Here is a 27,085-nt window from a genome sequence, read left to right as displayed (position 1 = left end):
CTTAATAAAAGATACTTGGAGTACTACTTGTTATTTATATTATATTTGATTATAGTGTGTCGTGAAATTTTATGTGTACTAACTCAATTTAATTTGAAAGAATTTTCTATATTGACATAGAAAGAGAGTTTGTATATTAGAATTATGATGCCAATAATGTGAATTCATCCAAATATTACATTTTTAATATATATTCAAACTCATAACAGTATTCAAAAACATTTTATTAAATTATATGGAGTAGTTGATTTAATTCAAATACTGTTTCAAACTACAACTACTTCTACATTATCTCATATCTATCTGAGGTGATTTTAAAGTTGTTTTAATCTCATATAATTATGTTTTCAATTTGAGTTAAACGAATCTTTAAAGTTTTTTGATCTTTAACTCAAACTAGCCGTTGTATACTTGCGTATATAATTAGCTTTTTAAAGAAAAATAATAACTGTTTGATACAAAGTTTTTATCACTTTTATGATTGGCCTAAGATCCCAAAGTATCTCGATCAGGTCCTAGTCGGTTCAACTTGGTATGTCTTATTATAAGGAAAAGAAAGAAAGCGTGGAGGATTGTTTACCATATGAGATGTACTACCCCTATCTAGGGGTGTACACTGGTTGGTTAACCGGACCAACCTCATCCAATCCGATCTCTTTTTATCTGTTCTAAACTGAATTTTCTTAAATCACAATGTATTTGGATTGAAAAACATAACTGCAGTACCACTATCGAGTAATGACGAGGGTTTAAGCGACCTGTCAGTTTTGACCATCTGAACCGACTAACTACATCTTAAACTGACCATCTTTGATGGTCGGAAATGCTTCCTTTCCCTATAGTGAATGTTATACACTATAAAAGAGATGTTATACACGATACAAGAGAGTAATACTTGCAATGTACTGATTATAAGATACAGCACAAGCAATAAGAGAAAGTATAGAAAGGAGTCCAGAAACGTAGAAGCAGAAACAGCAGAAACCAAAACAGAGTTTGTCAGCTCTTTATTGATGGAGATTGGAGAGCACCTGTAAACAGAAAACCGCGCCACGGAACAGATCATTATTTATATGGTTTCCGTGCTTAGACCTTTATTGATGACGCTATTTTAGATCCTTTTACATGTCCTCTACAGTCTACAATCTCCAGCAATACAGAGAGCTAGCTTGCTACATGGTAGTTTCGATTTTTTCTACTTTATTTATAGACGACTCCTCTCAACTCTTTGTTTGTTTGGTTTGCATCTTTTGTAATCTTCTTTCTCCCATTTGTGACAGGCATGTGATTCGACATCATTCACCAGATCGACCAACCCAACATGGTGCCACCTTGTTACACAAAAATGTGAATTCATTTTTTTTCTGTTTTTTATGTACTATAGCAAGTATAAAATATGATCAAAGTTATTTTTAATTGTACCATTAGCTTAAAAGGTTGATGCATGGTTCAGTCCTTGCATTCTTCATTTCGTCCTTATATTTACCTTTTTAACTTACTTCAATATCATTAGTTGAATTGATTGATAAAACAGCTGTAGTGCCCACATAATTCATCTTTATTCAGATTGATCAGCAAAATCCATTAATATTAAAAATTAATATAACAAATTAGTAATCTTTAGATTAATTTTTGTTTTCCATAAGAAGTTTTGTAAAGATCGATACTGCTATTTGTAATTTTTAATTTAATTTTTCCTCCCTCCCTCCTTCTCAACCAATTAACCAACTAAAATAAGATCGTAGATTTTTCTTCTTTACTAACGAAAATCCAGATCTCTTTCTAAAAAAATAAATAGAGTCTTTGTGTGTTTACTTTTATGCTGGTCGGTAATTTATTGATATTTCTATTATATTTTCAATCCTTGATATACATATGTGTGAGAGTGCGTGTGACTAAGATAAATCATCATGCTGACACGCGGAATTCAAATTTGCTTTGATTCTTGAAACTTAACAAGTTGTATATACTTCAAATAATACACTTTAAATATTGAATTATAAATGGGTTAAATATCACATTATGATTAAAGTTTGACCTGCTTTACTCACTTTTTATTTGTTCTTATTAATTTAAGAATGGACTTCAGAAAATTTGGTTCTACTTATTTAATCAACTAATTTAATCAACTTATGACTGGGATATTTGGATCAACCTAAGACCAGAATTCAAACACAATTCAAATTTAGGAGTGTGTGTGCCTAAAATAATCATCCTCCTAACACACACAAAATTTGAATTTGTTTTGATTTTTAGAAACTTAACAAATTTTATATTTTTAAAATAGTGCATTTTAAAAATCAAACTACAATTGGGTCAAATCACATTTATGACGCAAGTTTGACTCGCTTTTGTCACATTTCTTTTTCATTATTTTGTTATTCATTTCATTTTTTTAAGAATGAACTTAAAGAAGTTTGGTTATCATAAACTTATGACCCAGCTATTTGGATCAACTTATAATTAACCAAATAAAAAGGAATTGTCACTTTTTTTTATATAAGCCGAGAGAAAGAATTACTATAGCAAATCCATCCTCAGCAAGCGATCAACCATCCATTCTCAGGATTCCTATTGAACAATTGATCTCCTCAGCTAGTCCTCCCAATATCTGCTAAGTAGACTCACTTTATCAAGGGACAACAAAGGCCGAAACTCTTCATACCAAAACCAAGACCTACTTCTCATCCTAGGGGTTAAGAAAGAGGTCCCTTTCTGTTTGACACGGCAAGTTTATACTACTAAGGCGTTAAAGTAGTCAACTCAAAAATAGCCCTACATAACTGTTTCTCATTTTCTATTTAAAGTCTCGTTACTGTGTGAGTTATGTAATGTAAGCGCCACTACATACTGAATTTGTTGATTTGACATAATTCCCTCGAATGTAAAAATTATAATACAAAGTCCTCTGAGAACCTAACTCTAACACTAAAAAACCTCCAACGAAAATCAAAACACTAACTCACATTATCCCAAACTCTAATTTCTTAATCAGTCTATATCTAACTCATTACTCAGAACACACATCTCAGTACAAGAAAAACGCTAATTTCAACCTGAAGTTATTTTGGATCAAAATAGTTTTCAATTTCATCATTATAAAGGAGTCGAAATTAGCAAAATCAGGGGGATTTACTCCATATTCGCTAATTTTTTACTGCCGGAATTTATATTAGACAAACACCAAACATTCAATAAATAATTGTGTGAACATAATGTCCCTCCTTTTACAATACAACTTATTTAGAAATTAAAGATCCCTCACAATTCGTCTTTCACAGTTAAACACAGAAATTCTAAGAATTATACATGGTTAATAAGAGAATCAAAAGATATAGCTACAACATATAATTGGTTCCGAAATTAACTCTGCTCTGTCCACAACAGATGGAGTACAAAAGAAACATCACAGATTCACAATGCTAACTTAATCACTATAATCAATATCAGGATCAGGAACACGAAGTGTAAAACTTGTGGACCTCGGTGGCACCCACATCCTAGGTGTCGTCGTCGGCCTTATGCCAGCTGCCACCGTCCTTCTAGCTGGTCGCCTATTACGCATTAGCACTGTAGTATTCTCGTAAACTTTGCAACGGCACAAAGGACACGTATTCTCTCCACCAAGCCATTCCACAATGCAATTTTCATGAAACATGTGAGTGCACCTGAGTAAACAAACTTTCTTGTCGACATCGAGTTCATCCAAACAAATTGAACAGACTTCTTTTTCTACACGCTTTAACAGAGTAGTACTTTTTGCATTGAGTAACTTGATGAATTTTTGTGCTGGGTTGGTTTTGTTGGCTGAATTAGAAAAATAAAGGATGCTCATTACGACAGATATTCAGAGAACTAAGGTACGTAATTGCTGGGATTGAGGATATATTTATAGATACGGGTTCATGTTTCTACTTGGATTAGGATTTACGGTTGAATTGTTTTATATACTTCACATCCAAGTTTATGTTATAATTTAATTAGTTAAGTTAGCTATTAATTTAAATGACTAAAATATTTATTTTTTATGTCGCTTAAATATAAAATAAACTTCAATTAAACTTAAAATAAGTAAAATTGATTGATAAGTTTACAAAAAAATTCATGAAATTTTAGAAAAATGATACTGAATGTAAGATCTTCTGAATTCAAACAATAAATAAATTACAAATTTAATATGATACACATGAAAAGCGTTTAAATAAACATTGAATATATGTGTTAAATAATTTCAAATAATTTTTATTTTAAAAACATGAATTCATCAGCATGACAAGTATGTTTGGATTTATAATTGAAATTAAATCCAATTTTATAAGATAACTTCAAATGATCAAAATCACTGCTATAAACTATCATATACCACAAAACCGTCCCCTCCTCTCTCCCCCAACTCTAAAACCACCTGTAAATCATTATAAGGAGATGTGAAATAGCCCGCAAGGGTTGGTTCAACTATGCGCACCCAAAGGGTAGCGGTTGCGGTTCCTACGTTAAAAAAAAACGGGTTCCTACATTAAAAAAAAAAGGAGTTGTGAAATATCACCATATTTATATATTAAAAAAACCCACCATAATTAAACTTACACACCTACTATAGTATTTCCAATCAGCTTCAACAAATTCGCAATAATTAACACTAGTCATCACCTTTACTGCCACTAGTTATATCATTCACCATCGTCACCACTAACATAACACCACTAAAGTCACCCCACACCATCATGAGACCACCATCATATTCAACAAAATCACTAATAATAATTTGAAATAATCATAAAAATGAATATAGATCAACAATTAGCGACAGTTTTAGATATTTAACTAAAAATCTAATTCATATATATTCTGAAACTAAACCAACATGAAAGGTATGGCAAAATATTATCATGAGCGGTTGAAAAGTAAGAATGAGTGAAGGATGGACGGAGGGAGAGAAGTGAAGTTGCCACATATAAATAGAGATCGAGAAGGAGTCAATTTCAGAAATGTTATGTCCACATAAAACGCTAGAGAAATACTTACAGAATGACCTGATAGTGTGACCAGGACAGATTATTAAATGTATCGTAAGCCACTCACCTACTTATCTTTTCTATCTTTTTTTTTCTTTTAATTCATTTTTGTATCTTTGTTTGTGCTATCGTTTAATATTTTTGATTATAGAAAAGAGAAGTAGATAAATGACACACTTAAAGAAATGACGGGGGTGATACTTATATATTTATATGCTCGATTGTGTGATTTAGATGGAAATAAGTGAAAAGGCTAGGATATCTCATATCTAACACTAAGTTCTCATTTCGCAAAGTGTTACTCTAATACAAATCTTGTTAAAATACAAATTACTAACAAAAAAAAAATCACTTCGAAAAATAGCACATATTATGTAAATTTATCATTGGGAAATGAAGAAAAATAAAGTAAAATCAGATTTGAGAAAAGCTCACCGATTAACAACACTACAACAAAAACAGTTTTAGACAGCACTAATAATAATCAGCTTAGACGAAAAAGTGTTGTCCAGAGTTAAAGCAACAGGTTAAATCTCAGGGTGAACCACAACACTCTAAATTCGTGATGTTCCCTCGTTTTGTAAGAGTAGCTGTTTTTAACATTTGTATCTCCTTTATAGATAGAATTAAAGGCTTATAATTTGACTATGGGAGTAGGAAAAACTTATGATATCTTGTTAATAAGTGTTGACACCGTATATCTGACGGAAAAAAGAAATTAAATCAATAGAAGAAACATAGGACGTAGACACATCAGTATCGATTTCCTAAAATAAAAATCTTGTGTAGTAATACTCTCATGGATGTAAGGTTCGAGCTGATATACACAAATGAACTGTTACCTTCAGTAAGCTGAAAAGCTGTTGTTCTCTCAGTCATTGACAATGGTCTGAGGAATAGATGACACCTGAATTTATTCATGAAGAATGATTAGGTTGAATACTGAAGTGTTGCAGAATGCAGAGGAAAATGCCATCAGATTGGAAGCAGAGAACAGAATGAAAATGCCAGCAATTTCTTGTCGCCAGACATTCAATTTAGACCAAATCCATTTAGGATGAAGTAGGTCTGCCGAACAATTTTAACCAGCAACTGGATGTACTTTCTTATACTAAAAAGGCACAGAAGTTGATTAAAAACAGGTAGATCTTCGTAAGCAAAATTTAGCATAATTTTGACCTGCAAAAACAGTAAGTCACAAGTAGAATCTGCCCCTTTAAGATTCTAATTTCTCTCTTTTCTCTGTAAAAGAAATATATATAGTATTTCTTTTAGAAGCAGCTGGTTTGCCCTGTCCATTAAAGATTAAAACAACATAGTGTACATTGAAAAAATTGTTTTTTAACAATTCCAAATCATTCAACTATATATGACGACTAGGTGCACAAGATAGACATAATATAATAGACATAGAGTTAAACTCTGGTGCATAAAAAGAAACAGAATATCACATTCTAAAATTATTCATGTTAAAGGTTGCGCGCACGGACATCCTGGGCACCGTCGACCTGATTCTTGTTTGCTGAGCATTGACAATCAAAGGATCTTCATTATTGTATAATTTGCAGCGGCACAAAGGGCACGTGTTCTTCTGACGAAGCCATTGAACGATGCAATTTTCATGAAACATGTGATTGCAGCTGACTAAGCAAACTTTTTGGTTAACACCAAAGTCCTCCAAGCAAACTGGACAAACGTCTTGTGCAACCCGTTTTAAAAGAGCTGAGGTACTCCTCTTAATTTTAAGCGACTTGATGAATATTTCAGATTTAGTTTTCTTGGAAGAGGCAGCAGAAGAACTAAGAGTAGCCATGAAGAATATTTCCTGGAAAGAATGAATATTAATACTGGACGTAAATAGAAATGGTAAGAGAAATGAATATGTACTGTACTGGGAGACTCATATATCTGATGCAAAAACCTTGTACTTGGCCAACAAGTTTTGTTTCAATTCAGGTAAGCTATTTTTTTCTCAGTGTGCAATAGATTGAGTAGAGATTATTACCTATGCTATTTATCAGGTCTACCCAAATTAAATTTTAACTTCTTTTATTTAAAATTTGTAGTCCAGTTTAAATTGTTATATATGTATATTCTGATATATATCGAATTTATACCTAAATTACTACTTTAATTATTTAATTTGTATTAAATGTGTTCTAATCTATGGTAAGAAGATCTGTTTCCATTCAGGTAAGCTATGTTTTCTCAGTGTGAATTAGTTTAGGTAACATGTTGTGCATTATTTTGCAATTTTCAATTCAATTCATGGTTATTTTAAGATATTGTGATATTTCCATAAACTGAGTTTTTATATGTATTTACCTAACTGTTTGAGAGTAATTTATAAGAGGTATTAATTGTCGTTGGGATCTGAAAAATCACCCTAATATATTTCTCCCTAAAATTAGGGTACTATATCTTGAAGATATGCATGCAAGAAGCTACATGGCCTTTGAAATGATAAAGCAAATGCAGAGGTTAATTACTTTTCCTTCATATATCATCTGGTTCTAGCTTTTCCCTAATCTAGGGCAAGCTATCTGGTAATCTAGGGCAAGCTATTCCTCTGAAACTCATTCATGGGGAATGCAGATGTCTAGCAAATTTATGGACCTAGGTATTATCAATATTAATTAGAACTTGAAAAGTATATTTAAAGAGAAGGATTTCGAATTTGACAAAAGAGTGCTATGACCATTTTTATCCATGAACATCAATGCTTCAAAATGGATTTAAAAAAAAAAGATAAAAGCAAGAGGCCTTGATAATTCATATATTTTATAACTGTGAATCTTAAATTAAAATTGTCAAGCTCTTGGAAACTTTTTCTCTTTAAAGAAAAGAGCCATTGAATAACAGAAATGGTTTTATTGTCAAGACTCGATTATGAAACTAAGGAAGAGTAACTTGGATTATAAACCTAAAATGGTTGATATTAAGTTTAGTTCTTCTTTAAATAAATATTTGATTCTAACTTGGACTAAATCTATATGAATATAATTGTCGGTTTTCCCTATTTTTTTGCAGAACTTGTTAAGAGGTGAATGGTTTCATAAGATTATGATAATGTATTTCTGCTTTTTCAGTTTTGACAGGAAGAACTTGTTTTCCTAGGTTGATACAGTAAACTTGGTATTTTGAGACTTTGCATATGATATCCCAACTTTTTATAATTTTGGTGATAGTAACCTCCTATATCAATTTTGAATGATTTTGTGATGAAAGTTTAAATTTTGAGTCTGTCTTAAAAACTTGTAATTATTTTGAGATTGGATTATTATGGATACTTTAAATTTTTATTTTTTTTGATAAATGGATACTTTAATTTTTCTAAAGTATATCGTAAACACAATTTCTTAAAAATGAAATTTTACACCTACAAAATCGAGATAGAAGAAAAAGATGGTAATATACATCCATATATCTAGTCATGAAATTATAAATATTAATGATGACAAAGATGAAGAAGGCGATGACAACGCAGCGAGTGACAAAATAGACAATGATGATATGTATATTTCAATTTCCATAAATTTGAAAAGTCATATAGACAGCATCTTGAAGATATAGGTGTTTCAAAAGATGATTTGAACTATTCATGTTCATGTGTTGCAAAAATGTTTGACAGTTTAGGCAAAATAGAATTCTTTAAGTAATTGAGATTATGACACACATAAAGATTTGAAATAATAATTAAGACTTTAAAAAAAAATTGAAACAAGATTTTGCATTTGAAATTTGTTGAAAGCCTGGAAGGTTGCCATTTAGATCTTAGATAATGTTGGAAGTTCTGATCAAGACATCCAAAAATATTTTGCATGAAATATATTATCCTAAAATTATTATGTTTGATCTCAACATTTTTGGTATTGAATGTATTATTTGATGATTTTTTTTTTTTAATGTTGATATGTGGTAAAATTTGAATTGATTTGTGGGAGGTTTTAATAGGTTTATTATTTAAATAAATTGATAGTGATTTAGGATAGTTGTTAAGAACGTAATAGCGATTTGGGATAGTTGTTAAGGATGTGTATGATTTTTGTCAACATAATACCTATGTGTATCATATAGTAAAATTCTAATAAAATAATTTATTCGATTAGCTTTGTTTTCAGCACCTATATGTATCATATTATGGGACTACACTGGAAAAAATTAATGAACATAAAAATTTAATAGAATTTTATGGCCCTAAAGTCACCTTAGATGATTGTCTAAATTTATGGTATATTCAATACAAGGATTAAGGCTATTTTGGTATAAAAAAAATTGGGGTGAATTCAATTATTACAAAAATGCTTTTCAAATTTATATACACAAAATTACATATAAATTTAGATAACTTATCAACGGTCAACTAGCAATCCTTTTATCAATTTAATAATCTATTTTGTAAAAAAAATTGACTACACAAAAAATAAGAGAAAGATTAAAGGTCCCCAGAATCGAAATGGACATATACATGTTCAAAATTTAAATTTAAACTTACTTATAAAAATTAAATTTTGAACAAGAATATAAGTTTGAAATATGAACAAAAATCGATTATAAAAATTAGCCCATATATAAATTTAAAAATTAACACAAATATGTCAAAAATTGAAAAACATATGCCCTAATATACACATACAAGTTCAAACATACAAGATTTATACATACATAAAGAAGTTAAAATTGTGGATATGAAGCATAATAACCATAAATTACACATATCAACATTCAAACTGAAATATACATACATATATATATATATACATCAAGATGGAGTTCAAGAACTTACCTCAAAATGCAAGGATTCAGTTGATTTAGGAGTAGATCAAGTATTGTGATTTGATTTCGTTTGTGAAAGTATAAGCACAGTTTTAGATCTAGAAATGAGAGTATTTACATATACATTTCATATATGAATGATATTTAATTTATTTAAGGTTATTTTGGGAATATATAACATATAAAATTTGGTTTTATTATATTGTGTGTCTCTTAGTATTAAAGAGCATAAGCCTTTTCTTCCTACTTCAATTCTTGGTCATTGATTTAAATATTTGTAGGTGAGAGATGATTGTCTTTATCTTACATGTTATAAGTACCAAAGAGAAAATGAAAAAGATATGACCGTTACCTCAACCTAGATGATGGTCCTACATAAAGATATATGAGTGTTACTATTTAAAAAACGGTAAGACTATTAAGTCAACATATATGAGGGTCCTACAAAAAGAATTACTACTCCCTCTGTCCCTCTCATTTCTTTACATTACTTTTTGGCACGCTTTTTAAGACTCATTTATAGTATAGTTCCATAATATATTTTTAAAATATTTTTTTCCTGAATAAAAGTTTGATGTTTAAACTCTTATTCAAAAGAAGAAAATTTAAAAAAAAAATATATGAAACTATACTTTATAAGAGCCTCAAAATACGTGCAAACAGTAAACGTAAACTACCTGAAAGAACGGAGGGAGTAGTATTTTACATACATTACATGACATCAAAAATAATAACTATACCTAAATAAATTCGGAGTTAAATTTAAGTGGGGCCATTATAATATACTGAAAATTGTCTTTCCCACGCACAACCAACCACACATAGTATATATAAATGGGAGAATAAGATAAGGGGATACCATGTAGATTTTGTGAAATATTTTTTAAAAATTAAAGTATAATAACAAGTTACGACATAGCAAGTATGAAAATGTGCCAGCATTTTGCAATTATGACCTATACAGTGCTTATAGACCGCCCCTTAGGGCTGGCAATATCATACACGACCCGAACCCGTAACCCGATTTACTGAGACAAAACCCGAAATTGACACAAAAATCGCCCGATTGACACGAAATGAACCTGAAATGACCTGAAATTAGAATTTCGTTTTTAATAACTTCAGTTTTCAGTTTTATTCAATTTTAAGTGATTTCAGGTTGACCCGAAATCGACTCGATTCCTGACACGAACACGACCCGTTACCCGAAATTGCCACTCCAATACAGAGTGATGAAACTGAACAACATAAAAAAATTGAGTGCAAAATTTTTGAATAATTATTGAGATAAATTATTCAAACTCGGCTCATACTAGTAATATCAAATATATCATGTGCAATGGAAGCAAATGAATTACATGACAAGTCAAGAAGCAAAGCAAGCACCGGATTGAGTGGAATCTTATTTTATATAAGCCTCTTTGATTCATAGATCCGCCGTGCAACCATAGCATCATTAAAAATTCATGAAGATAGGATGTGACGACGAAATGAGGCATCCGGAGAAGGAGCTTTCCAATCCAAGCACAAGATCTCCTCCTTCAAACGAAATAAAAAAGGAGGCACATCAAATCAGTGGAGTCAAGCCTATGTCAAAGAAGGTGGGAGAAAAGTAAAATTTGCGCCATGTTCCAAATCCAAATCAAAGGGATGCTTGGTTGATTGATGCGGGTGTACCAATCACATGTCCAAACATTCTCAAGTTATCACAGAAATTGACTCGTCAATAAAAGTTATCTAGCTCCGAACTTATCCTAACTTATATGAAAATATGTTAATTATAAGATCGAACCCAAGACCTCACGCCTCCCTCTGGAGGGAATAAATTACCTAGCTCCGAACCCTTACCTAACTCCGAAACGAACTTATCCTCATATATATATATATATATATATATATATATATATATATATATATATATAGGTCATTGCTCAAAACAGAACACTCTTAAAAAAAGAACAACACAGAACACTTTAGAATCAAACATAGAATCTCATCAAAAACTTGATTTAAATTTTAACTTTAAGGTGATTAGCCATTTATTATGAGTAAAAACGGTATCCACCATGTTTAACAACAATTATGGATTAAAAATAATATGATTCTATGTGATATTAATCATGTAAAAAATATATACATGATTCTATTCTGGATTCTGTTTTGGATTCTGTTCAGGATTCTATAATATTTCATATTAATAATTTGGATAGTTTTGGATGTTAGATTTCAGATATTAAGTTTAGTTAGTGCTTAACTATGTAATTATAATCATAACAAATCATTTTTTATGAAAGAAAAAGTGTTATGATAGTGTTATGTGTTGTTCTTTTTTTAAAGTGTTCTGTGTGGAGTGCAACCCTATATATATATATATATATATATATAGGGATAGGATCAAATAAAAACTTTTTTAAGTTACAAACTTACAAACTTTTTTTTATTCTCCCATCGTGTTAATCCTTAATTATATAAAGTATCCATGTTGAAAATTTTTCAAAAAACATCATAATTTTTAAAAATAACGCATAAATAAATCGCGTTTTCAACATATTTATAACTGGAGTTCAACATCGGGTGTTGAACACTAATTATCATTGTGTTGAATATATCTAAAAAGATGTTTAAACTATACCTCTGGGGTTTGGGTAGGGTCTAGAAACATAAATATTAGTTATATAACATGTTTACCTTAGTTCTTACGTTTAAAAATTGGTTTATGTACTTCTCCACCACTATTTTAATCCATGTTCAACAAAATATGTTAAAAAAATGTTGAACTCAAGTTATATATGTGTTGAACAAAAAAAGTTTGTAAGTTTGTACCAGAACCCTCCCCTATATATATATATATATATATATATATATATATATATATATATATATATGTTAATTATAAGACTCGAACCGATCTCCAATACAAATACACTACTCAAACCACTTGAACTATACAATCAATTAGTTTTTTTTATTCAAAAGCATTAATTACATACATTAAAAATGTTGTATTTATATTCTTTTCAATATCTTATTTATTTGAGATAAGTTATTATTTCAGCTAAGTCTCATATATTGTTTACATGATAGATTAATATCTATAAATTAATTATTTACGTAAATAGATTTAAAATTGAAAAAGAATCTGAATTATTTAGATTAGTTTTTATTTTAAACTTATGAATTCAGAATTCAACGTGTAACTAAATTTTTTTAAAAGAAAATTATATATATAAGAATAGTGAGAAAGACATCAAATTTGATGTTAGAAAATATATCTAAATGATGTAATTTTGATGATATATGAATTTGAAATATTGTAACTTGTGATATGAAGGTGAATTTGGGAAAATTCTATATTGTTAATCAGAAGTCAACCAAATAATAATAAAACGTGTTTACGAGACCTACTAAAAAGAATTGAGTTATAAAATTTACTTGGTTAAAATAAAATAAAACATAGAAATAAGTTATATATATTAAAGTCTTAAAACTATAATTCTAATATGCCATCCATCAATATATAACATACCAGTTAAATAAAATGATTCAAACTACAATTAAATTAATTAATCTTTTACAAATTAAACTAATAAAATATAATTAATTCTGAACCAGATAATCCGACGCGATACAGTGAAAACTAATATCTTATTAAACGGGACTACAACATGAATAGTTTTTCCATAATCCACAGTATCGAAGACCTGATTTGATCTTTAACAATTGAATATGCTACATTGCTCACCCTTGAGAATTACGAGTATCAAAATATTTAAAAATATGAGTTTGCAAAAACCAAAAAAAGTAACTACACGACTAATTAAACTAAATATTTCATATTTTTATGAACTTCATGGGTCCTAACTCGTATCTACTCTATTTTTGCTATTTGAAATCCCGGAAAATCATTTTGAGATCTGGTTTATAATGATTACATGACAAATCATTAAAAATCTTAATCAACAAGCTCAGAAAACTAATGATAAAAAAATCGAAATTTTAAAATGAGACAATATTATAACATACTGTATTAAAGTAATAATCATCTAATATTTTAAATTAACAATAAAAATCTAAGACATTGAAGTACTATATAATTGATATGGAAATTAAAAAGATAAGCCACATCAAGAACAAGTTTTCATCAAAATCATGGTTATATAAGAATAAGATGAAATAATTTAATAATTTTCAACAATAAATTACAGATACTTTTAATGAGGTATGATATATTTAAAATCTAAGAGTTTCAAAATTAATTTCAAATATAATTTTAAACATGTTGATAATATGATAGTGGCTCTATATCTTAACGAATTTAATATAGAAAAATCAGGCCAAATATAGTTTTTGATCCATAATTCTTTTTAAATATAGTACTTATTACTATCAATGCTATTAGATTGCAAACATTACGTTTCATATTTACATATATTTTGTCAAAGAATAAAACATAATAATTATACTCGAAAATAATATGATTACACATGGATATTATTCACAACCAAAACTAGAGGTCCGTGTCTTGCACGGGCTTTTATGCTAGTTTATATCATGTTCTTTGAATTCTAGTTAGATTGGTATGATTTCTGACATGATCTTTATATAAAATGATGATATAAACAATGTATGATCTTAAAGAACAACAAAATTCTATATTTTCTAATTTCATTATTCATGAATTACTGTTGAGGAAGACAATTTTCAAATTTTTTCACTCTTGTCCAAAGAGTTGAAAAATATTCTTCTTCCCATCCTTAAAAATTTTGAAAATTAAAGAAATTAAACCATCAAAACTGGACCTTAATTGATTAGGGAGGTGGGGTCTAGCTTGCAATTCAGATTCTGGTATTCTCATATTTTTTCATATTAATTATTTAAATTTATATAAGTATCCATTCAATAGTAATCATATAAATATCTAAGTTAATTTACTAAAACAATTATCTAAATTGTTTATCAATTTAACTAAATTGAAATTCAAATAAAATTGGCAGGTACCGAGTGCCGGTCCCTACTGCTGGTTTTCTGTCGTTGGATGAATATCTAGTGGTTAGGATTATAATATTTTTACTTTTAAATCGCTAGACGGGGACTCATCCATCGTTTTTTAAGCGTGGAATGGGTCATCTTCCCCGTCCAGCGGTTAATAACAGGACGTATTGGAAATTTGTTATAATCCTGGCTAGCTAGGTATTAATCCAACGATAGTAGGTTATATAAGATGTACTCGAATGCTGGACAGGACCCATAAGATACACATGGAGCTAGATATTCATCCAACGACAATAGGTTATATAAGATGTACTCGAATGCTGGACGAGGACCCATAAGATACACATGGCATAAGTTTTTAACGAGGTGTATTGGATTGAGATTTTAAAATATTTTTTTAATTCATGAAATTCAAGGGTCTTCGATTGGGATTGTTTGAAATCCATTAAAATTTTGGGGTATTCAATTGGGATTATTACATTATGCTACAAAATCTGATGGTATTCAATTAGGATTCTAAATTATGCTTTAAAATCCGATGATATTTAATTGGGATCGTTTAAAATCCATTAAAAGATGGTATTCAAATGCTAATGGATTTTTTTGGATTTCATAAATGATGGATTTTGTTGGATTCTTCAGTATATTTTAAGTTTTTTGAAATACCACCAAAATCCATGAGATTTTGAAGTATTGTGCTTAAATCCTATTAACTCTGCGACATTTTATCAGGAATCCGCACAAAATCAAAATCACATACAATCCATTTAAATTCATACTCTAAAAACAATCCATTAAAATCCCAATCGAATACACCCCGTAAATATAAGAAAGCTGGAATCTTAGGCGGTGTATTCGATTGGGGATTTAAAGGATTTTATTTCATTAATGAAATATGAGGGTTTTCAATTGGGATTGTTTAAAATCCATTAAAATCTTGGGGTATTCGATTGGGATTTTAAATTATGCTACAAAATTTGGTGGTATTCAATTAAGATTTTAAATTATGCTTAAAAATCCGATAGTATTCAATTGAGATTGTTTAAAATCCATTAACATCTGATGGTATTCAAATGCTGATGGATTTTTTTGGATTTTATAAAATAATGGATTTTGTGGGATTTCACAGCGTATTTTAAGTTTTTTGAAATCCCACCAAAATCTATGAGATTTTGAAGTATTGTGCTTTAATCCTAAAAAAATCTTATCAACTCTGCGACATTTTATTAGGAATCTACGCAAAATCAAAATCACATACAATCTATTATAATCCATTGATGAAAAAATAATCCATTGAAATCCCAATCGAATACTAATCATTTGTTGGTAACTTGATTTTGTCCGTGATGAATCTTATAGCTTTTATATATTTTATTGACAATATTCTTAAAGTTATTACTATAATATTTTTGATAAATTGAATTGGATATTATTTAAGTATTTTCATATTCGGCAGGATTCATGAAATTTTATCGGGACAAGTATTCATTGGACAGCTGCGATGGTAGGGAATAATTAAAAGTATATTTTGTGCAGAATCTTCTTTTTATATCATATATTCGTTTAATATTCTATTTCAGATGGAACCTAGAGGTACTATATAAAGATTGACCAACTAGCACCGGTTATCGCAGCAATACATACATAAGAAGCACTGTATTTTGGTTCAGTATTGTTGTTTTTTTCGCTTTTAACAATTTTTTCAGTTTCAAGTAATTCTTTAGTTTCAGTCCTATCTTCTATGTTTCTTGTCTCTTATATATATATACTCCGATTCAAGTATATATGAGTATTTGTTTGGTTGTAATTTTCTCAATTCCTTTTTAACCTTTGTATTGTAATAGTTATGCTTTGTGATATACCATTAAAGATCTGAGATTTTCAGTTGTGTCTCCTTAAGTTCTACTGATTAGTGGTTATTTGAATATCAGTAACTATATTTTCTTTTCGTTTGTTTTGAAAGGTACGGGTGCAATGAGTTCTTGGCCAAGTGCTGCTGAGATGGGAACCAACGGTGAACTAGATGTGGAAAAAACCATTGAAGCTATGGAGAAAAGCTTCGAAAATCTGGAGTGCATAAATAAGGTGAACATAAACTCCATAAAAAAGTTAACTGATGAATATGATATACTCTCTCAATCTTACAATGAAGGTTATATGCTTTTTCGCGTTCACTTTTTAAGTTTTTCATGTAATTTTGTTTTAAAAAAAAAGTTTTTCATGTAATTTATATTTTTCACGGTATCATTTTACTACTTTGATAACAATTCTAGTCTTGGAATAATGCAGATTTCGAAACGCTTACTTATAATGCTACAGAAGAGGTCAAGAAGCTGTCAGAGAACAAATATACTGAAGAAAGTATAAGAAAATTGGCAGAAGATCGTAAGGTGTGTTATCTATTTAGTCGGGCCCGACTCAATTAAAAAAGAGGCCTTGTGCTACATTAAAATATGAGCCCTTTTATTAATAAAATGCACACCACATAAACTTATTTTATTTTAAATTAATCTAGCTAGAATTTAAAACAAGAAAAACATTTAATAAATCATGTACATCGTTGAGCCGTATTTATTTTTTATGTAAATTATATTAATTTATTTAAAACTAAAAATAAATAATAGTTATAATATATAATTTGTGATAAGAATAAAAATTATATATTAATTATTCACTAAATATAATTAGCAAATCAATACAAGAGGCTCAAAAAATATTTTAATAAATAATACTTAAATTTAAAATAAAATACTAACATAAGAAAAATACCAAAAACTCAAAAAATAATTTAATAAATAATTAAATTTGAGATAAAATACTAGCATTAGAATATAATATCAGTTTATATAATGATAATGATAATGATAATGATAATAATAATAATGGCGATCAACTAACCATCAAAAAAATATATAACTAAAGAATTTTAATCAACATATAATAAAAAATTAAAGTTAATTATATATATGTCCATATATAATATAACATGGACTTTGAGAATTTTTGGGGCCCCTCAAATTCTGAGACAGAGAGGGTCTTGTACATGTTATTCACCGGCCCTGTATCTAGTTTTGGTGAATAATTGTTGTTTGAGTCTCAAATTATTTAGTAACACTTGTGGTTGTGGATTCAAATTTTAGAAACATGAGGAGAACTTGGAAAGAAGAATATCTGAGATTCGAAAAGAACTTGATGCAGCAGAGCAAGAATCGTCTAAGCTACATAAACAAGCTTTAGATAGTATAAAGCAAATTAAAGAAAGCCAGGTGATAGAAGCTCTTAGCAAAATTAAGGACCTAGGTGAAGATTGTTACTATCTAAAAGATCTGAACGAAACTCTGAAACTGAAAGAAGGTAAAAGTATGGAGGCGCTGAATAAAGCTCATAAGGCCATATTGGAAGACGTAAGTTTTTGGTATCTAGTTGCCATTGAAAAGTTTTTTTTTTTTTTGAATAAAATCGTTTGATCTCTCTGTTGATTTTCAAAAATAAGCTTTGATTCTTGAAACTTAACAAGTTGTATATACTTCAAATAATACACTTTAAATATTGAATTATAAATGGGTTAAATATCACATTATGATTAAAGTTTGACCTGCTTTACTCACTTTTTATTTGTTCTTATTAATTTAAGAATGGACTTCAGAAAATTTGGTTCTACTTATTTAATCAACTAATTTAATCAACTTATGACTGGGATATTTGGATCAACCTAAGACCAGAATTCAAACACAATTCAAATTTAGGAGTGTGTGTGCCTAAAATAATCATCCTCCTAACACACACAAAATTTGAATTTGTTTTGATTTTTAGAAACTTAACAAATTTTATATTTTTAAAATAATGCATTTTAAAAATCAAACTACAATTGGGTCAAATCACATTTATGACGCAAGTTTGACTCGCTTTTGTCACATTTCTTTTTCATTATTTTGTTATTCATTTCATTTTTTTAAGAATGAACTTAAAGAAGTTTGGTTATCATAAACTTATGACCCAGCTATTTGGATCAACTTATAATTAACCAAATAAAAAGGAATTGTCACTTTTTTTTATATAAGCCGAGAGAAAGAATTACTATAGCAAATCCATCCTCAGCAAGCGATCAACCATCCATTCTCAGGATTCCTATTGAACAATTGATCTCCTCAGCTAGTCCTCCCAATATCTGCTAAGTAGACTCACTTTATCAAGGGACAACAAAGGCCGAAACTCTTCATACCAAAACCAAGACCTACTTCTCATCCTAGGGGTTAAGAAAGAGGTCCCTTTCTGTTTGACACGGCAAGTTTATACTACTAAGGCGTTAAAGTAGTCAACTCAAAAATAGCCCTACATAACTGTTTCTCATTTTCTATTTAAAGTCTCGTTACTGTGTGAGTTATGTAATGTAAGCGCCACTACATACTGAATTTGTTGATTTGACATAATTCCCTCGAATGTAAAAATTATAATACAAAGTCCTCTGAGAACCTAACTCTAACACTAAAAAACCTCCAACGAAAATCAAAACACTAACTCACATTATCCCAAACTCTAATTTCTTAATCAGTCTATATCTAACTCATTACTCAGAACACACATCTCAGTGCAAGAAAAACGCTAATTTCAACCTGAAGTTATTTTGGATCAAAATAGTTTTCAATTTCATCATTATAAAGGAGTCGAAATTAGCAAAATCAGGGGGATTTACTCCATATTCGCTAATTTTTTACTGCCGGAATTTATATTAGACAAACACCAAACATTCAATAAATAATTGTGTGGACATAATGTCCCTCCTTTTACAATACAACTTATTTAGAAATTAAAGATCCCTCACAATTCGTCTTTCACAGTTAAACACAGAAATTCTAAGAATTATACATGGTTAATAAGAGAATCAAAAGATATAGCTACAACATATAATTGGTTCCGAAATTAACTCTGCTCTGTCCACAACAGATGGAGTACAAAAGAAACATCACAGATTCACAATGCTAACTTAATCACTATAATCAATATCAGGATCAGGAACACGAAGTGTAAAACTTGTGGACCTCGGTGGCACCCACATCCTAGGTGTCGTCGTCGGCCTTATGCCAGCTGCCACCGTCCTTCTAGCTGGTCGCCTATTACGCATTAGCACTGTAGTATTCTCGTAAACTTTGCAACGGCACAAAGGACACGTATTCTCTCCACCAAGCCATTCCACAATGCAATTTTCATGAAACATGTAAGTGCACCTGAGTAAACAAACTTTCTTGTCGACATCGAGTTCATCCAAACAAATTGAACAGACTTCTTTTTCTACACGCTTTAACAGAGTAGTACTTTTTGCATTGAGTAACTTGATGAATTTTTGTGCTGGGTTGGTTTTGTTGGCTGAATTAGAAAAATAAAGGATGCTCATTACGACAGATATTCAGAGAACTAAGGTACGTAATTGCTGGGATTGAGGATATATTTATAGATACGGGTTCATGTTTCTACTTGGATTAGGATTTACGGTTGAATTGTTTTACATACTTCACATCCAAGTTTATGTTATAATTTAATTAGTTAAGTTAGCTATTAATTTAAATGACTAAAATATTTATTTTTTATGTCGCTTAAATATAAAATAAACTTCAATTAAAACATAAAATAAGTAAAATTGATTGATAAGTTTACGAAAAAATTCATGAAATTTTAGAAAAATGATACTGAATGTAAGATCTTCTGAATTCAAACAATAAATAAATTACAAATTTAATATGATACACATGAAAAGCGTTTAAATAAACATTGAATATATGTGTTAAATAATTTCAAATAATTTTTATTTTAAAAACATGAATTCATCAGCATGACAAGTATGTTTGGATTTATAATTGAAATTAAATCCAATTTTATAAGATAACTTCAAATGATCAAAATCACTGCTATAAACTATCATATACCACAAAACCGTCCCCTCCTCTCTCCCCCAACTCTAAAACCACCTGTAAATCATTATAAGGAGATGTGAAATAGCCCGCAAGGGTTGGTTCAACTATGCGCACCCAAAGGGTAGCGGTTGCGGTTCCTACGTTAAAAAAAAACGGGTTCCTACATTAAAAAAAAAAAGGAGTTGTGAAATATCACCATATTTATATATTAAAAAAACCCACCATAATTAAACTTACACACCTACTATAGTATTTCCAATCAGCTTCAACAAATTCGCAATAATTAACACTAGTCATCACCTTTACTGCCACTAGTTATATCATTCACCATCGTCACCACTAACATAACACCACTAAAGTCACCCCACACCATCATGAGACCACCACCATATTCAACAAAATCACTAATAATAATTTGAAATAATCATAAAAATGAATATAGATCAACAATTAGCGACAGTTTTAGATATTTAACTAAAAATCTAATTCATATATATTCTGAAACTAAACCAACATGAAAGGTATGGCAAAATATTATCATGAGCGGTTGAAAAGTAAGAATGAGTGAAGGATGGACGGAGGGAGAGAAGTGAAGTTGCCACATAGAAATAGAGATCGAGAAGGAGTCAATTTCAGAAATGTTATGTCCACATAAAACGCTAGAGAAATACTTACAGAATGACCTGATAGTGTGACCAGGACAGATTATTAAATGTATCGTAAGCCACTCACCTACTTATCTTTTCTATCTTTTTTTTTCTTTTAATTCATTTTTGTATCTTTGTTTGTGCTATCGTTTAATATTTTTGATTATAGAAAAGAGAAGTAGATAAATGACACACTTAAAGAAATGACGGGGGTGATACTTACATATTTATATGCTCGATTGTGTGATTTAGATGGAAATAAGTGAAAAGGCTAGGATATCTCATATCTAACACTAAGTTCTCATTTCGCAAAGTGTTACTCTAATACAAATCTTGTTAAAATACAAATTACTAACAAAAAAAAAAATCACTTCGAAAAATAGCACATATTATGTAAATTTATCATTGGGAAATGAAGAAAAATAAAGTAAAATCAGATTTGAGAAAAGCTCACCGATTAACAACACTACAACAAAAACAGTTTTAGACAGCACTAATAATAATCAGCTTAGACGAAAAAGTGTTGTCCAGAGTTAAAGCAACAGGTTAAATCTCAGGGTGAACCACAACACTCTAAATTCGTGATGTTCCCTCGTTTTGTAAGAGTAGCTGTTTTTAACATTTGTATCTCCTTTATAGATAGAATTAAAGGCTTATAATTTGACTATGGGAGTAGGAAAAACTTATGATATCTTGTTAATAAGTGTTGACACCGTATATCTGACGGAAAAAAGAAATTAAATCAATAGAAGAAACATAGGACGTAGACACATCAGTATCGATTTCCTAAAATAAAAATCTTGTGTAGTAATACTCTCATGGATGTAAGGTTCGAGCTGATATACACAAATGAACTGTTACCTTCAGTAAGAAAAGCTGTTGTTCTCTCAGTCATTGACAATGGTCTGAGGAATAGATGACACCTGAATTTATTCATGAGGAATGATTAGGTTGAATACTGAAGTGTTGCAGAATGCAGAGGAAAATGCCATCAGATTGGAAGCAGAGAACAGAATGAAAATGCCAGCAATTTCTTGTCGCCAGACATTCAATTTAGACCAAATCCATTTAGGATGAAGTAGGTCTGCCGAACAATTTTAACCAGCAACTGGATGTACTTTCTTATACTAAAAAGGCACAGAAGTTGATTAAAAACAGGTAGATCTTCGTAAGCAAAATTTAGCATAATTTTGACCTGCAAAAACAGTAAGTCACAAGTAGAATCTGCCCCTTTAAGATTCTAATTTCTCTCTTTTCTCTGTAAAAGAAATATATATAGTATTTCTTTTAGAAGCAGCTGGTTTGCCCTGTCCATTAAAGATTAAAACAACATAGTGTACATTGAAAAAATTGTTTTTTAACAATTCCAAATCATTCAACTATATATGACGACTAGGTGCACAAGATAGACATAATATAATAGACATAGAGTTAAACTCTGGTGCATAAAAAGAAACAGAATATCACATTCTAAAATTATTCATGTTAAAGGTTGCGCGCACGGACATCCTGGGCACCGTCGACCTGATTCTTGTTTGCTGAGCATTGACAATCAAAGGATCTTCATTATTGTATAATTTGCAGCGGCACAAAGGGCACGTGTTCTTCTGACGAAGCCATTGAACGATGCAATTTTCATGAAACATGTGATTGCAGCTGACTAAGCAAACTTTTTGGTTAACACCAAAGTCCTCCAAGCAAACTGGACAAACGTCTTGTGCAACCCGTTTTAAAAGAGCTGAGGTACTCCTCTTAATTTTAAGCGACTTGATGAATATTTCAGATTTAGTTTTCTTGGAAGAGGCAGCAGAAGAACTAAGAGTAGCCATGAAGAATATTTCCTGGAAAGAATGAATATTAATACTGGACGTAAATAGAAATGGTAAGAGAAATGAATATGTACTGTACTGGGAGACTCATATATCTGATGCAAAAACCTTGTACTTGGCCAACAAGTTTTGTTTCAATTCAGGTAAGCTATTTTTTTCTCAGTGTGCAATAGATTGAGTAGAGATTATTACCTATGCTATTTATCAGGTCTACCCAAATTAAATTTTAACTTCTTTTATTTAAAATTTGTAGTCCAGTTTAAATTGTTATATATGTATATTCTGATATATATCGAATTTATACCTAAATTACTACTTTAATTATTTAATTTGTATTAAATGTGTTCTAATCTATGGTAAGAAGATCTGTTTCCATTCAGGTAAGCTATGTTTTCTCAGTGTGAATTAGTTTAGGTAACATGTTGTGCATTATTTTGCAATTTTCAATTCAATTCATGGTTATTTTAAGATATTGTGATATTTCCATAAACTGAGTTTTTATATGTATTTACCTAACTGTTTGAGAGTAATTTATAAGAGGTATTAATTGTCGTTGGGATCTGAAAAATCACCCTAATATATTTCTCCCTAAAATTAGGGTACTATATCTTGAAGATATGCATGCAAGAAGCTACATGGCCTTTGAAATGATAAAGCAAATGCAGAGGTTAATTACTTTTCCTTCATATATCATCTGGTTCTAGCTTTTCCCTAATCTAGGGCAAGCTATCTGGTAATCTAGGGCAAGCTATTCCTCTGAAACTCATTCATGGGGAATGCAGATGTCTAGCAAATTTATGGACCTAGGTATTATCAATATTAATTAGAACTTAAAAAGTATATTTAAAGAGAAGGATTTCGAATTTGACAAAAGAGTGCTATGACCATTTTTATCCATGAACATCAATGCTTCAAAATGGATTTAAAAGATAAAAGCAAGAGGCCTTGATAATTCATATATTTTATAACTGTGAATCTTAAATTAAAATTGTCAAGCTCTTGGAAACTTTTTCTCTTTAAAGAAAAGAGCCATTGAATAACAGAAATGGTTTTATTGTCAAGACTCGATTATGAAACTAAGGAAGAGTAACTTGGATTATAAACCTAAAATGGTTGATATTAAGTTTAGTTCTTCTTTAAATAAATATTTGATTCTAACTTGGACTAAATCTATATGAATATGATTGTCGGTTTTCCCTATTTTTTTGCAGAACTTGTTAAGAGGTGAATGGTTTCATAAGATTATGATAATGTATTTCTGCTTTTTCAGTTTTGACAGGAAGAACTTGTTTTCCTAGGTTGATACAGTAAACTTGGTATTTTGAGACTTTGCATATGATATCCCAACTTTTTATAATTTTGGTGATAGTAACCTCCTATATCAATTTTGAATGATTTTGTGATGAAAGTTTAAATTTTGAGTCTGTCTTAAAAACTTGTAATTATTTTGAGATTGGATTATTATGGATACTTTAAATTTTTATTTTTTTTGATAAATGGATACTTTAATTTTTCTAAAGTATATCGTAAACACAATTTCTTAAAAAATGAAATTTTACACCTACAAAATCGAGATAGAAGAAAAAGATGGTAATATACATCCATATATCTAGTCATGAAATTATAAATATTAATGATGACAAAGATGAAGAAGGCGATGACAACGCAGCGAGTGACAAAATAGACAACGATGATATGTATATTTCAATTTCCATAAATTTGAAAAGTCATATAGACAGCATCTTGAAGATATAGGTGTTTCAAAAGATGGTTTGAACTATTCATGTTCATGTGTTGCAAAAATGTTTGACAGTTTAGGCAAAATAGAATTCTTTAAGTAATTGAGATTATGACACACATAAAGATTTGAAATAATAATTAAGACTTTAAAAAAAAAATTGAAACAAGATTTTGCATTTGAAATTTGTTGAAAGCCTGGAAGGTTGCCATTTAGATCTTAGATAATGTTGGAAGTTCTGATCAAGACATCCAAAAATATTTTGCATGAAATATATTATCCTAAAATTATTATGTTTGATCTCAACATTTTTGGTATTGAATGTATTATTTGATGATTTTTTTTTTAATGTTGATATGTGGTAAAATTTGAATTGATTTGTGGGAGGTTTTAATAGGTTTATTATTTAAATAAATTGATAGTGATTTAGGATAGTTGTTAAGAACGTAATAGCGATTTGGGATAGTTGTTAAGGATGTGTATGATTTTTGTCAACATAATACCTATGTGTATCATATAGTAAAATTCTAATAAAATAATTTATTCGATTAGCTTTGTTTTCAGCACCTATATGTATCATATTATGGGACTACACTGGAAAAAATTAATGAACATAAAAATTTAATAGAATTTTATGGCCCTAAAGTCACCTTAGATGATTGTCTAAATTTATGGTATATTCAATACAAGGATTAAGGCTATTTTGGTATAAAAAAAATTGGGGTGAATTCAATTATTACAAAAATGCTTTTCAAATTTATATACACAAAATTACATATAAATTTAGATAACTTATCAACGGTCAACTAGCAATCCTTTTATCAATTTAATAATCTATTTTGTAAAAAAAATTGACTACACAAAAAATAAGAGAAAGATTAAAGGTCCCCAGAATCGAAATGGACATATACATGTTCAAAATTTAAATTTAAACTTACTTATAAAAATTAAATTTTGAACAAGAATATAAGTTTGAAATATGAACAAAAATCGATTATAAAAATTAGCCCATATATAAATTTAAAAATTAACACAAATATGTCAAAAATTGAAAAACATATGCCCTAATATACACATACAAGTTCAAACATACAAGATTTATACATACATAAAGAAGTTAAAATTGTGGATATGAAGCATAATAACCATAAATTACACATATCAACATTCAAACTGAAATATACATACATATATATATATATATATATACATCAAGATGGAGTTCAAGAACTTACCTCAAAATGCAAGGATTCAGTTGATTTAGGAGTAGATCAAGTATTGTGATTTGATTTCGTTTGTGAAAGTATAAGCACAGTTTTAGATCTAGAAATGAGAGTATTTACATATACATTTCATATATGAATGATATTTAATTTATTTAAGGTTATTTTGGGAATATATAACATATAAAATTTGGTTTTATTATATTGTGTGTCTCTTAGTATTAAAGAGCATAAGCCTTTTCTTCCTACTTCAATTCTTGGTCATTGATTTAAATATTTGTAGGTGAGAGATGATTGTCTTTATCTTACATGTTATAAGTACCAAAGAGAAAATGAAAAAGATATGACCGTTACCTCAACCTAGATGATGGTCCTACATAAAGATATATGAGTGTTACTATTTAAAAAACGGTAAGACTATTAAGTCAACATATATGAGGGTCCTACAAAAAGAATTACTACTCCCTCTGTCCCTCTCATTTCTTTACATTACTTTTTGGCACGCTTTTTAAGACTCATTTATAGTATAGTTCCATAATATATTTTTAAAATATTTTTTTCCTGAATAAAAGTTTGATGTTTAAACTCTTATTCAAAAGAAGAAAATTTAAAAAAAAATATATATGAAACTATACTTTATAAGAGCCTCAAAATACGTGCAAACAGTGAACGTAAACTACCTGAAAGAACGGAGGGAGTAGTATTTTACATACATTACATGACATCAAAAATAATAACTATACCTAAATAAATTCGGAGTTAAATTTAAGTGGGGCCATTATAATATACTGAAAATTGTCTTTCCCGTGCACAACCAACCACACATAGTATATATAAATGGGAGAATAAGATAAGGGGATACCATGTAGATTTTGTGAAATATTTTTTAAAAATTAAAGTATAATAACAAGTTACGACATAGCAAGTATGAAAATGTGCCAGCATTTTGCAATTAT

The 27,085-nt window shown here is 29.5% G+C and overlaps 1 protein-coding gene across 3 annotated transcripts in view; it reads left to right on the top strand.

The window, feature by feature from the left end:
- Positions 1 to 6,837, top strand: part of LOC135147325 (factor of DNA methylation 3-like) — a 34,680-nt gene extending 27,843 nt beyond the window's left edge. For 2 of the 3 annotated variants that reach the window (XR_010284786.1, XR_010284784.1), the window contains exon 4: positions 1,281 to 1,438. The gene's annotated coding sequence lies outside the window, so the exon portion shown is untranslated. Of the gene's footprint in view, positions 1 to 1,280; positions 1,439 to 6,490 lie in introns of those variants that run through there. The other variant, XM_064080388.1, reaches the window with a different exon arrangement.
- Positions 6,838 to 27,085: the final 20,248 nt, after the last annotated feature.

The sequence above is a fragment of the Daucus carota genome, chromosome 6, assembly GCF_001625215.2.
Source record: "Daucus carota subsp. sativus chromosome 6, DH1 v3.0, whole genome shotgun sequence".
NCBI lineage: Eukaryota > Viridiplantae > Streptophyta > Magnoliopsida > Apiales > Apiaceae > Daucus > Daucus carota.
Note: the sequence above shows the minus strand (reverse complement) of the source record. Positions and strands in the feature narration are given on the sequence as shown.